The following is a 12373-nucleotide window of genomic DNA, read 5'->3' on the forward strand; positions in this document are numbered from 1 at the left end:
AGCTGCCACAACACCGCCATGTGGAACATCCTCCTGCAGAAAAGGCACCTGTCGTCACAAAGCCAAGTTGTGAAGCATACAGCAGGCCACGATGATCTGGTACACCTTCTTTGGTGAGTAGAAAAGGGATCCACCTGTCATATGGAGGCACCTGAACCTGGCCTTCAGGAGGCCGAAAGTCCGTTCGATCACCCTCCTAGTTCGCCCATGGGCCTCATTTTAGCGTGAATCTGCCCTTGTCCTGGGAATCCTCACTGGGGTCAGTAGCCATGACAGGTTGGGGTAACCAGAGTCACCTGCAAATGGCGAGGGACAACTGTTAGACACACACAAACCTGTAGGGATAACCCCAGACCCAGACAACCATTCCCAATGACTTGCTTCCAGGTGCTCACCTAAGAGCCACACACGGTGCCTCTGGAGTTGACCCATCACATAAGGGATGCTGCTATTCCGCAGGATGTAGGCATCATGCACTGAGCCAGGGAACTTGGCATTCACATGGGAGATGTACTGGTCTGCCAAACATACCATCTGTACATTCATAGAATGATAACTCTTCCGGTTTCTGTACACCTGTTCACTCCTGTGGGGGGGGACCAAAGCCACAAGGGTCCCATCAATGGCACCTATGATGTTGGAGATATGTCCCAGGGCATAGAAATCACCTTTCACTGTAGGCAAATCCTCCACCTGAGGGTAAACGATGTAGCTCCGCATGTGTTTCAGAAGGGCAGACAACACTCTAGACAATACGTTGGAAAACATAGGCTGGGACATCCTGATGCCATGGCCACAGTTGTTTGAAATGAGCCACTTGCAAGGAAATGGAGCACTGACAGCACCAGCACTTGAGGGGGGATTCCTGTGGGATGGCGGATTGCTGTCATCAGGTCTGGCTCTAACTGGGTACACAGTTCCTGGATTGTGGCACGGTCAAGCCTGTAGGTGATAATCAAATGTCGCTCCTCCATTGTCGACAGGTCCACCAACGGTCGGTACACCTTAGGATGCCGCCATCTCCTCACATGTCCCAGCGGACGGTGCCTATGAAGGACAACAGCGAGCAAAGAGTCAACCAACTCAGAGGTACGTACCCACAGTTTACACAGAACACCATCCATACACAAAAAGTGGCCTGTATGTGTATTGAGTGTAGGCCTAGGTCTGTGTGACGCAGTTAAAAACGAAGCCATGTGGGCCCCTGAAATGGCGGCTGCCTGACCTCTAAAGTGGGACAATGGGAAGTGAGGTAACTGCGCTGGCATTGTAAACCGTTGCGGTAGGTGGTCGAAGACCGCGGCGCAATGCTGCATTTGTTAACATTGAACCCTATGGGTCCCAGGAGCCAATGACGATGTACGCCGGCGCCATTTTCTACCTGCTCAGTTACTCGATACCTGATCTTCGACAGGAGAGGACCTACACTGCAAGTGCTGCTGTGACCTCGGTCTGGAAGAGACAATGGCTCGTGCGTCTGGGGAAAGGGCCCCTGCCTTCACATAGGAGGAGTTGGAGAAACTCGTGGACGGGGTCCTCCCCCAGTACCAGCTACTCTACGGTCCTCCAGACAAACAGGTAAGTACACAGGGAGCATGTTGTATGGGCTATGCCTGTGTGGAGAGGGCTGGATGTAAGAAGGAAGGGGGCAGAGTGCTGCGTGCATGAAAGACAGTGAATGCATGTGCCACATGGCAAGGGTAGGGATGGGGGGCCAATCACTTTGACGGTGCAGTTGGTAATGACTTCTCTTTTTCCCCTGTACATTTCATGTAGGTCAGCGCCCACCAGAAGAAAGATATTTGGCGTGCCATCGCCAAGGACGTCCGGACCCTGGGGGTCTACCACAGACGGAGCACCCACTGCCAGAAAAGATGGGAGGACATTTGCCGCTGGAGCAAGAAGACGACGGAGGCTCAGCTGGGGATGGCCTCCCAACTTGGGAGGGGTGCCCGTCGCACCATGACCCCCCTGATGTTCAGGACCCTGGCGGTGGCCTACCCGGAGTTGAATGGGCACTTGAGGGCATCACAGCAGACACAGGGGGGTGAGTACACTCTCATTCTGCTGACTTTGCGTGCAGTGGAGGTGTCTGGGTGTCTGGGTGTGGGAGGAGGGCTGTGGGTTTCCCTAGGCCAGTGCGAGTTCCGTAGGCAAGGCCCCTCCGCAAGGCAGGCCATGTGGCACCCCACCCCACCTCTGTAGAGTGCCAAGTACAGCTATTCATGCCCCTGTGTCATCTATGTGTGCAGATGTCGTCCATAGCCTTGTTGGCCATTTCCCAGGAATTGAACAGTGGAGCCCAAGAGCACGGCGTAGTGCAGGGGGCTTCTGTGTCTGTCGTGTCCGCCAACGGTAGCGGTAATCCATGCACTCAACATGTCTTTCTTCTGTCCCCCCCCTTTTTTGTGGTCTCCCTGTTCTTGTGTGCATTAGCATCATCAGGCGGAGGAGCAGTGGCACCATAGCACGAGGGAGCTGCATCCCACATGGCCATGGACGTCGACACTACGGAGTCTGAATTCACCAGTGGGACGGAGGGCGAGGGGAGCTCCACGGCGAGGACAGAAGCTGAGACCAGTGACACCGTCTCATCCTCTAATGGGAGCTCCCTTGTGGTGGTGGCAACATCTGTGTCGCCGCATCTGCAGGTACAGCCGCCACCACCCCTGCCAGCACCGCCCTCCCAGCAGCCCCTCAGGCTTTGCCCCGTGCCCAGTCACCCAGGATGATGGGTATCACCTTTGCCCCAGACAACTCAAGCCCTGCCCCAGTCACCCCTGCTGCTCTCAGTGAGGAGGCCATTGACCTCCTCAGGTCCCTCACTGTTGGGCAGTCTACCATTTTGAATGGCATCCAGGGTGTAGAAAGGTAGTGGCAACAAACAAATGCATTCCTGGAGGGCATTCATTCTGGTCAGGTGGCCCTTCAGCGAGCTTTTCAGACTCTGGCACCAGCACTGAATGCAGCCAATGTCCCCTTCTCTAGCCTCCCCCCTCCAACTTCCTCCACCCGACCCAATCCCCTGTACCTCTGCCTATCCCATGCACACCATCAGACCAGCCTGCACACACCTCAACACAAAAGGGAAGCTCAGACAAACATAAGCACCACACATCCCACAGGCACTCACACAAGCAACACACACATGCAGACACACCAACATCCACTGCCTCCACTGTGTCCCCCTCCTCGTTGTCTCCCTCCTCCCTCCCAGTCTCGTCTACACTCATACCTGCATGTACTACCTCTACAGCCACTACGTCCCTCACCAGCACACCCACCAGCACACCCCGCTCAAGTGCAGTCACCACCCCTACTACCATTCACACGTCCCCTGTGTCCTCTCCCAGTGTGTCTGTGACGCCCATCCCAAGATACACAAATGCAAGCACACACCCACCCAACAGCCATCCACATCACAACAGCTTCCAGCGCATGCACCTTCACCCAAAGTCACCAAACGTACACCTCCTACTACCACCACCTCTTCCTCCACTCCCAATCCCCCTCCAGCTACCCATCCCAGTGTGTCCCAAAAACTTTTCCTGTCCACCCTTGACCTTTTTCCCACACCTCCCCACCCCGTCCATCTCATAGGTCCCGAAGTAGCACCTCAGCCACAACATCTCCGGGACCAGTGGTGCATGTAGTCACCGGTATGTGGGGTGCACCGGCCACCAGGACAGCCAGTGTGGCACGGAGCCACAGCACAGACAGTCCCCCACCTGTGAAGCATCAGAAGTTGGCCAGTGCCCGGCGGGAGAGGGGGAAGACTCCAGCCACCAAAGCCGCTCCCAGGGGTCCCGTTGGGAGTGTGGAGTCAGCTGTGACACCTTCCAAGGTGGGGAAGGGCCACAAGAAACCCGGCAAGTCTGGGAAGAGCAGCAAGGCGGAGAAGACCGCCATCATCCCCGCTGCCCAGGAGGCCACCGCCAGCCCCAGCCCAGCTGCCCAGCAGGCCACCGCCAGCCCCAGCCCAGCTGCCCAGGAGGCCAGTCCCAGCCCAGCTGCCTAGGAGGCCACCGCCAGCCCAGCTGCCTAGGAGGCCACCGCCAGCCCAGCTGCCCAGAAGGCCACCGCCAGCCCAAGCCCAGCTGCCCAGGACACCACCGCCAGCCCAGCTGCCCAGGAGGCCACCGCCAGCCCCAGCCCAGCTGCCCAGGATGCCACCGCCAGCCCCAGCCCAGCTGCCCAGGAGGCCACCGCCAGCACCAGTCCCGCTGGGCCATGAAGGACTGCCAGCACAAGCCCCACTGGGCCATGAAGGACCGCCAGCAAAAGGCCCGCTGGGCCATGAAGGACCGCCAGCACAAGCCCCGCTGGGCCATGAAGGTCCGCCAGCACAAGCCCCACTGGGCCATGAAGGACCACCAGCAAAAGGCCCGCTGGGCCATGAAGGACCGCCAACACAAGCCCCGCTGGGCCATGAAGGACCGCAGCACCAGCCCCGCTGGGCATGAAGGACCGCCAGCACAAGCCCAACTGGGCCATGAACGACCGCCAACAAAAGGCCCGCTGGGCCATGAAGGACCGCCAGCACAAACCCCGCTGAGCCATGAAGGACCGCCAGCACAAGCCCCACTGGGCCATGAAGGACCGCCAGCAAAAGGCCCGCAGGGCCATGAAGGACCGTCAGCACAAGCCCCGCTGGGCCATGAAGGACCGCCAGCACCAGCCCCGCTGGGCCATGAAGGACCGCCAGCACCAGCCCCGCCTGGCCATGAAGGACCGCCAGCACAAGCCCCACTGGGCCATGAAGGACCGCCAGCAAAAGGCCGCTGGGCCATGACGGACTGCCAGCACAAGCCCCGCTGGGCCATGAAGGACCACCAGCACAAGCCCCGCTGGGCCATGAAGGACCGCCAGCACAAGCCCCCCTGGGCCATGAAGGACCGCCAGCACAAGCCCCGCTGGGCCATGAAGGACCGCCAGCCCTGCTGGGCCATGAAGGACCGCCAGCACAAGCCCCACTGGGCCATGAAGGACCGCCAGCAAAAGGCCCACTGGGCCATGAAGGACCGCCAGCACAAGCCCCGCTGGGCCATGAAGGACCGCCAGCACAAGCCCCACTGGGCCATGAAGGACCGCCAGCAAAAGGCCCGCTGGGCCATGAAGGATCGCCAGCACAAGCCCCGCTGGGCCATGAAGGACCGCCAGCACCAGCCCCCCTGGGCCATGAAGGACCGCCAGCACAAGCCCCACTGGGCCATGAAGGACCGCCAGCACAAGCCCCGCTGGGCCATGAAGGACCGCCAGCACAAGCCCCCCTGGGCCATGAAGGACCGCCAGCACAAGCCCCGCTGGGCCATGAAGGACCGCCAGCCCTGCTGGGCCATGAAGGACCGCCAGCACAAGCCCCACTGGGCGATGAAGGACCGCCAGCACAAGCCCCGCTGGGCCATGAAGGACTGCCAGCACAAGCCCCGTTGGGCCATGAAGGACCGCCAGCAGCTGACACCCTGCAATGTAGACCACCATCTGAAGCACCGCTGAACAGGGCACCGCCATCTGAAGCACCGCTTAACAGGGCACCGCCATCTCAAGCACCGCTGCACATGGCACCGCCATCTCAAGCACAGCTGCACAGGGCACTGCCATCTCAAGTACCGCTAGCCCATGAGCAGCAGGGGCACTGACGTGACTGTGTCCGTCACGGGGTGAGTGATGCACTCTGGGCAACAGTCCCCCTCCAGAACCAGTGGAGAGATCCATCCACTACCTCAGTCCTTAACAGGATGAAGCACTCTGTGCACCAGTCCCCCTCCAGAACCAGTGGAGAGATCCATCCACTACCTCTGTCCTTCACAGGATGAAGCACTCTGGGCACCAGTCCCCCTCCAGAACCAGTGGAGACTGTCTTCCACTACCTCTGTCCTTAACAGGATGAAGCACTCTGGGCACCAGTCCCCCTCCAGGACCAGTGGAGACTGTCATCCACTACCTCTGTCCCTCACAGGATGAAGCACTCTGGGTACCAGTCCCCCTCCAGAACCAGTGGAGACTGTCATCCACTTGAGAGACTGTGGCTTTGCACGCCTCAGGATATGGCAGTGGGCAAACCACCCACTGTAGAGACTTGTGAGACTGTGGCTTTGCACTTCCCCGGATATGGCAGTGGGCAAGCCACCCACTGTAGACACTTGAGAGACTGTGGCTTTGCACTCCCCAGGATTGAACAGTGGGTAAGCCACCCACTGTATAGACTTGAGAGACTGTGGCTTTGTACTCCCCTGGATTGAACAGTGGGCATGTGGCCCCCTCGTGGATTTGGCGTCGTGCACTCAAGCGGCTGAGGTGCCCCCCCTTTCCCTCCCCCTGAGGTGCCTGTTTTCTTTCTGTCTGATGCCCCTGCAGTATTCTCTCCATCATGGTCGGGGGTCTTGTGTGGGCCTCGCCCATTCCGTGTGGTCCCAGTGTTCCACGGGCTTTCTTTGTGCAGTACCTGGACTACTATGCCTGGTATTTATTTTGTACATTGTGTTTAAATATATTTCTGCCTACTTGTTTTTAATATATTCCGATGGTTACACTCATTTTCTTTGGTCTTTGCATTCTTCCGGGGGGCTTGGGGGGAGTAACTGTGATGTATTGATATCCATTAGTGTGTGTGTTGTGGTGGGTGAGGGTGGGGGTGTTGCATGTGTGTGTCCCTGTTTTTTGCCTCCCCCCTCCCCTGTGTCGTAGGTGCTGTACTCACCGTGGTCTTCGCCACCGGCGTTCGTGCTCCTGGTAGAGGAGCAGGAAGACTATCGCAGGGAGAATTTGGAGTTCCAGTTCCATGGTGTCCTCGTTCCTCATGGAGTGTGTAGACGTGAGCGTTTTCCCTTCAAAATTCCTGTTTCCGCCGTGTTTTTATCCGTGGTGAATCCGCCCCGGAAAAGGTGGCGCATTGGTAGGTTGTGATACTGTGGACGGTACATTGTCTCCCGCCTGTCTGTTGGCGGTGACCGCTGCGATGTTTGTTTGTACCGCCGTGGCGGTCTGAGTGTTAAAGTGGCTGTCTTTGTTGGCGGTTTCCGCCACGGTCGTAATTGCATTTTTTTTACCGCCGGCCTGTTGGCGTTCTTACCGCCGCTTTAATACCGTCCGCCAGGGTTGTAATGACCACCTTATTCTTTACTTTCCACCTAAAGGCACAACACATGACCTGATCCCACAACCTGGGAATATTCCATTTTAGGGCCATTTCCCTTGGACAAGAGTTAGGAGTCAATGAAAGTCAATGCCACCTCAAGGATCGTCTTAAATCTTTAATATTAATCGGCTCATCCATTATATCAAGGGCAAAAAGGTATTAAATTACAAGACCTAAAGACAGCTCCCATCTGTAAAACGTTATCATCTCAGGTTCATTAAAACACAGCAGGACCTGGTAGCAAGGTCAAAATAGTCTTCTGGCAGATTTGTAATCACCAAAGAAGAGTTGGTCATATCAGCACAGATGCTGTGGGTCACTTGCAAGGCTTCGCAGAGTGGGACCTCATGTGCGTATCCACCCTAAACCATGAACTGGGGAAGGAAAAACAGCAATTAGTAAAGGCCTTAGTATCAGGTGCAAACTTGAGATACAACACTTCCCAGAAACTGACGGAGTTGAGGAACTCATAATGGCCAAATTCGACCTTAATACATTTGTCATAGTATGTGCAGAGCAGGTGCTAATGTACATGAGATCTGTATGAAGATGGTAAAAAAGATGGTCGCCTTTTGTAGAATCAGTTCAGGCAACAGGAATTTTCATCGGCCATTCCTTCCCTCAGGATAGATGATAGCACGCTCATCACACATCTCTGTGATATTTCTGAGGAATATGCACAGTACTTTCAAACCTTGTATAATTCTGAGTGCAACCATGTTCAATCTCAAGAGGATCAGTTTCCAGCCACTATATAACTGCCCATATTGACAGATGACATATGAAACATAACGCTGGAGGAAATACAGACGTTCATAGAAGATATGAGGAATCAGAAATCACCAGGGAAGGACCTGTTCCCTGTAGTTCTATGTAAATAACAAGTTCCCTACGTCAGTGGTTCTGCATGCACTGTTAGAGGACAAAGACAAGTGTGGGTCCTTTCACTCCAAATTTAATAGGTCGATCATTATGTTACTCATAGAGCCTAGAAGCTGTTGAGCTACAGTCTGATACCTCTCTATTACTGAAACTGTCGAGCTACCATCCAATACCTCTCTTTCTTTGATGTCAAATTCCTAGCCAAGATGCTGGCCAGATTGAAAATATTAACTCACCACTCATACATCTCTCAAGGGTAGGCTTTGCTCAGAGATAATCTTCTGGTGATAACATGAGAACTCTTTAGCATATCTTACGACAAGTCAGGAATAACGAAGACCAAAAAACACCTTATTTTTTAGACACTGCAAAGACATTCTGTTGCATAGAATGGGGATAAATGTTTCCAATGTTGGCAAGGACAAGTATAGGACCATCCTACATATGGAGAGTTGAGTGGCTCTATGATGACTCAATGGCATGGATTAACTGTTGGGTATTCTTGTCTTTTGATTTTCATATTAAAAGAGGTACTGAGGTCACCTTTTTGTTCACTGCTATTTTTGCTAGCCTTGGAGCTCCTAGCGGGGGATATTTGACTAAATATGTATGTGAAGGTTGCAGTGACAACAGCCGGCCACAATAAACTATGGAGCATATTTATACTATGGTTGCCCCGTTTTAGCATCATTTATTTTGCTGCTAAAATGGCGCAAACTTAACTCCATATTTATATTTTGATGCTAGGCACCTCTAGTGTCAAAATATTGGAATTAGCGCCATGTTTAGGATGCACGAAACTGCCTTGCGTTACTGAGATGCAAAGTATGCATTCCTGTCCTAAACACGACGCTAACCCGATAGCCCCATACTTATTCCCTGACACAAAAACGGCACTAACGAAGGAAGCAGACTCAAAAAATGGTGCAAAGTCCGACTATCGCCTAAAATTAATGTCTGGCCAGGCATTAAAAAGAGGCTCACACACCATAACTCATAGAAAAAAAACAAAAGGAGCTTTGGAAACTGCCAGAATCACATGGGAGTGCTACTGCTCCAGCTTGGCACACGCCGGAGACATCTTCAAAGACAGCAGATCCAACCAACACCACTGCAGCAACCACAAATGCCACCAAAACAGCCACAGAGGCAGCGCAGAAGGAGGGACCAAATATTCTGACAGGGAATCACCATCTTAGGAATGAGGGAACAAGGGGCCAGATGTAGCAAAAATGTTCAAGTCGCAAATGGCCCGAATCGCAATCTGCGACCCCGCAAAATCGGAAATGGGATGCAAAAACCCCATTTCCGAATCGCAAATTGCAACGCGAGCCATTACCGACTCGCAAAATTTGTGACCCCATTGTGCGACCCGCAAATAGGAAGTCGCAAAAAGCTTATTTTGCACACCCAATTTACCACTAAGTCAGAGAAGGTGGTAACCAGAACCAAAGTATAAAAGGAGACCCAGAAGGCATCTGGGTTAGTCAAGATGGCGGAGATATATGTGATAGCAAGGAGGAGGAGAGTCCTCGCCGCACAGCAGAGGAGGAGGAGGAGCCAGAGACAGGAGAGGATATACAGAACTAGGCAGACACTATTCCAACAAACAGAGGAGGAGATATTTGATAAATACAGACTCAGCAGTGCAGCAATATTAGAATTAATAGATCTACTCAATCCGCAGCTGGAATGCCAGACTGTGCGCGGCAGCGCCATCCCCACACATGTGCAAGTGCTATGCTTCCTGCACCTCTTGGCCACGGGTAGCTATCAGGGGGTGATTGCTGTGGCAAGTGGGGATACCAAAGTGCACTCTCACGGTTCTTCAGATGTTTCTTAGATGCCATACTCAAACACATGTCCAGATACATATACCTACCCAGGAATGAGGCAGAAATCAACAGCACCAAGTTGGAGTTCTACAGGATTGCCAACTTCCCTCATGTAATAGGGTGTGTGGACGGGACACATATGCAAACATGCCCTCCTGCAAATCTGGAATATCTGTTCCGCAACCGGAAGTGTACCCACTCACTGAACATCCAGGTGGTATGTGACGCCCGTTATGTTATCACTGACATGGTAGCCAAATTTCCATGGAGTACACATGACTCTTACATTTTCAGGCACAGTGGGATACACCAACGCCTAGAACGTGGGGAGTTTGGAGACGGATATCTCTTAGGTATTGCTGAATACACCCTGAAGCCATACACACAGGTCACTGTAGAAACCATCCATGCCCTGCTAACATTGTCCATTTATGCCAAACAGGTGACAGTGCATATGCGCTACGACCGTGGATACTTACCCCGCACTTAACACCCAGCAATGAGAATGAGAGGCGATATAACAGTGCACATAGGAGGACCCGAAATGTCAGAGAGAGGACCTTTGGACTGTTAAAGGCAAGATTCCGATGCCTCCACAGAAGTGGAGGTGTGCTCCAGTATGCCCCAATAACAGCATTCAAGATAGTTGCCACATGCGCTATACTGCACAACATTGCCACCAGACGTGGGCTACATCGCACCCCTGAAGACCCAGATTCGGAGGATGACGAGCAAGAGCTACCACATTGCCATCATGGGGATAGAAGCATTGCAAATCAAGGCAGACAGAGACGGGACCACATTGCAAACCAATACTTTGGAAGGTACGTGCTAACTGTCACCACACACACTAATGTCACACAGAAAGAGCCCAGTTGTGAAGTGGAACAAACAAGAACTTTTATTAAGTGAACCTAAATAATGATGAACTGAACTTTTGTGAAGGGGCTGTAAATGTCCACCTGCAATGAGGACACATTCACCTCATGTGCCTCAAGTGTCCTGCAGTGCATAGGCTCAACTCCTCCGCCTGGGACGCCCAGCATGGCTAGTCCCCGGTGTGTCAGCAGACCCCTGACGTGCGCTGCCACTCCTCAGGACTCGGGTGTGCGCGGCAGATGCACTGCTGACAGTGGACCCCTCCTCACTATCCTGAGGTGTGTCTGCTGTGCCCCTAGCCCACTGTCTTGCCTCCAGCATGTCCACAGCATGGCTGATGCGACCCAGTCCCAGAGCCACATCCCCTGCAAAGTGGCCCAAGTCCACCTGCAAACTAACTGTACGGCGTGACAGCCCTGTGGTGTTGACTGCCAGGTGGACGATTGATGCAGCCATGCGGTCCAACCGGTGTATGAGTTGCCGCTCACGGCGCCTTGCACTCTCTCTCTCTGACACTAGTTCAGTTACGAGTTGACGGATGGAGAGTGCAAGGTCACCGACATTATCGTTCAGGCGTTGGAATTGTGTGTTCACCTGTGCCAGCCCTGTGGTGAAATTACGCTCCATACATTGCATTGCCCCTGATATTACTCTCATCTGCCTTGTTTGCAGGCGCTGACCACTGATGAGGGCTGCCTCTGCGGTGGACATAGAAGAGTCACCTACATCAGGGACATGGACTCTGCGTCTGCGACGTGGTGAGCTTCAGGGTCCTGCTGGATGACACTGTGGCTGGGAGCGGGTGCTGTGTCGATATCCACAATGTCCATTGGTGCAGCTGGAGGGGACTGTGGTTGGGTGGTGCTAGGCCCTGTAGTGGCTGCTTCTGACTCCTGTGCTGCCTGTTGGCTGCTCTCTGCACCCTGGACGGACTGGCTGGTGGGGGTGTCTTGTGCGAGACCTGTGGGACATAGGGAACACACTGTCAGTATCTAACATCTGTTGTATGCCTCCTAATAAACTGTTGCCTTTCAGCTGACTACTGAACTACATTGCCGATAATGCACCATTCTGGTGGTTGCAAGTCTGGAATGGAGCTAATTTGGTTGTGCATGCTGCTGTGTAGTGGGTGGGTGGGGGTATGGCAGACATGGGTGTACATGCATGTTTCATGGTACTCACTTGTTGATGTCCCTGGCGCTGACGTGTCCAGCACTCCCATTCCAGCCACTGCCTCAGGCTCAAGGGTCTGTTCCACAAGTTCCTCCATGGGTGTGGGTGGTGGAACGGTGGATGGGCCTCCTCCTGTGCCCCTCATCTCCCAGAGGCGCTCTGCCACCCTCTCCTTGGTCCTGGAGCGCAGGTCATACCATCTCTTTTTTAGCTCCTCTATACTCCTGTGGCTCACCCCTATAGCGTTGACCTTCTCCTGGATGGCATTCCAGATCCTCCTTTTTTCTGTCTCTGGCACACTCAGGGAAGCCCTTCCGAATAGCTGGTCATGGTGCTGGCAGCATTCGTCTGTCAGCACCTCCAGTTCCTTTTCTGAAAACTTAAGTTTTCTCTTCCTGCCAGAGTCTTCCATTCTTGCTGCTGTTCCTCCAGGTGGTTGCTCAGCAGTTAGAAATTGGTGTGGTCC

The 12373-nt window shown here is 53.9% G+C and overlaps 1 long non-coding RNA gene across 1 annotated transcript in view; it reads right to left on the reverse strand.

Annotated features, from left to right (window-relative positions):
• Positions 1–7240: 7240 nt before the first annotated feature.
• Positions 7241–12373, reverse strand: part of LOC138266604 (uncharacterized) — a 142376-nt gene continuing 137243 nt past the window's right edge. The window contains exon 3 of the long non-coding RNA XR_011199572.1: positions 7241–7512. This is a non-coding gene — a long non-coding RNA (uncharacterized lncRNA). The remainder of the gene's footprint in view (positions 7513–12373) is intronic.

Source organism: Pleurodeles waltl, chromosome 11, assembly GCF_031143425.1.
Source record: "Pleurodeles waltl isolate 20211129_DDA chromosome 11, aPleWal1.hap1.20221129, whole genome shotgun sequence".
Lineage (NCBI taxonomy): Eukaryota > Metazoa > Chordata > Amphibia > Caudata > Salamandridae > Pleurodeles > Pleurodeles waltl.